Here is a 4,130-nt window from a genome sequence, read left to right as displayed (position 1 = left end):
ATGCATATACTTATTTACACACACACACACACACACACACACACACATATATATATATATATATAACCATTAGGAAAATTCCTCAACTAATTTATATTGATATCACTTTTGGTCTATATTACTATAAAAACTCAACAGTTATTTTTGAACTAATAAATGTCATTATCTACCCTGATACCATTTGCTTGCCTGTTAATCCTTTTATTCTATTACACATCAGCCTTCTGAATTGAAACCCTGGCTATAATCAAGTAGGAGGCTACAACTTCCCTGCGCTTCTTACATCCCTTCTTAGTTGCCATTGAAGTTGACGTTTGAGTAGCAAGCCCACCTGAGCACTAATTGCCACGCTCCTATTACCTTCCGTCATCAGACGAAATATTACCTCAATTTTATTCCATGCTTTATTACTCAAGAACACTACCAATAGTTACTACAAAAGATGGACAGGCATCTCAATCTTGGCCTCTCAATCTTACTATGATTATCATTCTGCATACTTCACTGAAATCTTTTTATCTCCCACTCTAAAGCCACCGCTCATTCTTTCTGTCACTACATTCTGCTCGGAATTCCAATACAACGATATAATTAAATATACTTTTCTAACAAACACATACATCTTAGCAATCGCTTATAGATATTCTCAGCAAATGTTCAAACTTTAACATCTGCTCTTTTCTCCTATGCTACACCTATACCCATATTTCATCATATTCATACTTTTTATTGAAATTAAATTTTAAATATTAATTCTTTATTGTTACAATAAATACATTTTGTATTCTGGTAACATTCACCAAACGCATACATCTTAATCTCACTCACAATACTCTTTATGTATCTTATAAGTTATAAAGTTATCAACATGGATCCCTTCGTCCTCAGCTGAATTATAACAATACATTTACATTACCTTTCAACCATCAAACCTCTCCCTTCCACTACTTAACCCTTTCCTTTCCACACACGCGTTGTATTGTCCCCCATACCAAAGAACTAGTGGCTACCAAGTAAACATTAAGCTAAATGACTGGGCCTAATCTTCACATAAATTTCGTCTCGTTGGCAACGCTAGATAAATAATGCTATTAGTTTACTTGCTCCATACGCAGTTTTTTTATTCTTCACATGGTCCTCTTCACACCATCCCACCTCTTTCTATATACTGTCTCTTTATATATATATATATATATATACATATATTATGATTGACCGTTGACTGAACACTATTCATTTTTTTTCTCCGTGTTCTTCTCCTTGTCTCCGTATTCTTTCTGTTGAAGAGCGTAGCTCGAAACGTCAAAGACTTTCCGTATTCCCGAGCGTCATACTAATACATCCTTTTGTTATTTACACCACCTGTCCTCGTCTGTTGTTGTTTTTTCGTATACAGTGTGTCCTAAAAGTCACTGATGGGTTTCAATTTTTAACAACTTCCTTAGCTTTAGAAGTAAGTGCTTGGAAGTTTGATACAATATAGAGGACGTAATGCAAATTAATATGCACAAGTCAGATTTTGCAACACCATTATATCACATATGAAATATGACTTCGCCTAAATGGCAGCCATTTTTGGTTTTGAGAAATTTAAAGAAAACTATTCTTTAGAGGGCGCCTGTATGTAAACACACATACGCGCGCGTAGAAAGGCACATAGATAAATATATTTCTTTATATTTATTGGTTTAAACATATGCACCGAATACGGTGGCGAGGGATCTGAAGTGGTATTTTCATTGTAAACATAATTGTTATTATTCTTATGACAGCTACAATATGACATGTCACATAAAGATGAGTTAAAAATGTGTTAATTGAGGTTAGAGCGCCAGTGGCAACGTAATCATTGGTTTTGCGCGGTGTTCTTTTCAATGGCTCTCAACTCAAAGTAAGAATGCAATTACTACGTCAGAGCAAACAGGAATCTTATTATACGTGTGGTCAGTGGCTGTTAATTAAAAAATCATTTTATTAAGAAGGTTAAGCTAACAGCTGAAATATACGTATAAGAGATATAGAAGCACTTCAATTTGACGAAGTAATCGTAAATTATACACTCATACATGCTGTTTTGATCGTTTACGCATTAAATCTGCATGGAAGCTGTTTACAGTTAACATAAGTGTTGACATTTGAAGAGTTAGCATCAATGTCTTGAACAATCGGTTGGTACTTCAATATGCAAACTGGCACTAATATATCAAGCTATTGTGCGGCGGTTTCTTGTAGAAAACAGGCAACAGTCAATCAATGAAGATATAATGCAAATAATTCAAATAGCTGTCGTCAATGTTGTTGTTGTTGTTGTAGTTGTTGTTTAGCTTCAGGCCAATCTTGATTTAACAGATCTATGATCAAATGTCACTGAAAGCCGAGAAGTTTATCGTCTGAAAAAGCCAGCACGTCTTTAGATTTGATAGGTGTTGACTTAGTTTGTGCGCTTAAGAAGTTCGCTTCGCAAGTCCATGGTTACCAGTTCAGTCGCATTGTGTGGCACATTGAGCAAGTACTGTAACTTCGGGCCGATCATATATATATATATATACATATGTGTGTATGTGTGTGTTTGTGTATCTGTATCTGTGTGTGTATATATATATATATATATATATATATATATATATATATATATACATATATATGTATAAATATATATATACAAATACATAGATATGTATGTATATATGTGTATATATATATATATATATATATATATATATATGTATATATATATATACACAAACAAACAAACACACATATATATGCGTATCCTGAATCAATAAGTATCCGGACTGTTGCCATAGTTACGAAGCTAAAACACGCAGAGTGAAGCCGATTGGCACAGATGGACCTTGAACTCGGCTGTGCATGCGCACTAAGTTTTCATCGTTCTCGACACAATTAAGACAGAGCTTGTCCAACAGGAATCCGAGTGTCTTTTTCGTCAGCTGCACAATCTTGGCAGACACTCGTTTCGTACACAAATCTTCGGTGATAATGGACTGAACTGATCCGTAATTAATCTGTACATCCTCTGATAACGCATGGATGGTGATTCGACGATTTCGCCCTCAGAGCTGCATGTACATCTGCGATATTTTTCTGAGTTCTGCCGGGTGCGGGTCTCCCAGAAATTTCGTCAATATCTGCATTTTTCGGCCATCTTGGAAAAGTCTCAACCACTCGGCAAACACAAAGTCTGTTCCAGGTCGCACACTCTTAAGCTACACACCACTTAGTGGGAAACGTTGGACGATAATAAGGCCAGAACACACTATACGGGTGACATTGTGTCCGAATTTAAGGCGGTGAGCTGGCAGAAGCATTAGTAGTCCGAGCAAAACGCTGAGCAGCATTGAATCCGTCTTTTCGTGCTGAGTTTAAATTCCGTCGTGGTCGACATTGTCTTTCATCCTTCCGGGGCCGATAAAATAAGTACCATTCGAATACTGGTGTCGATGTGTTTGACTTACGCCCTCCCCTCAAACTTTATGGCCTTGTGCCAAAATTTGAAATCAAATATTGTGTCCAAATTTGAGAACTGTCTGAATAAACTAAAGACAGTGTGATATCCTTTTGTTCTTTGTTGTGTTTTGGTTGTTCTAATTTCCGTCTCAGAATTTAGATATTTTTTACAAACACCCGGTATTTGTTATCTTATACTGAATGTAATAATATCTTAGATCTGTTTATTTTATGTGTTTCGCTTCTTTGTTAATATTGGTGTTGTTGTAACTGACAAAGAAATGTCATAAGACTAGATTTTTATATTGTCAGCATGTATATATGTGCGTTAAGACGGGGAAAAAATAACGCGTAGAAAATAAGATAAAATAAAACGTTAACTATATAATACATAGAAAAAACAATATCTGTCGATAATAAACCATCAACAACCGACAACAACAAAAACCGACAATAAGAACAACACATACATGCAGCAGTAAATGAAACAATCAAAGGTATAAATGAATCTCATGTCACGTATAAATTATCTTGCGAAAAAGAACATTATGGCGCCAAAGAAACGATCAGATAACGTATTTTGCGAGAAATAGAACAAATATGGCGATGTGTTCGAACAAACATTATGTACAAGCATATATATATATATATATATATATATA

This window comes from Octopus bimaculoides, chromosome 11 (genome assembly GCF_001194135.2).
Source record: "Octopus bimaculoides isolate UCB-OBI-ISO-001 chromosome 11, ASM119413v2, whole genome shotgun sequence".
Classification (NCBI taxonomy): Eukaryota; Metazoa; Mollusca; class Cephalopoda; order Octopoda; family Octopodidae; genus Octopus; species Octopus bimaculoides.
This window is presented reverse-complemented; position numbering follows the sequence as displayed.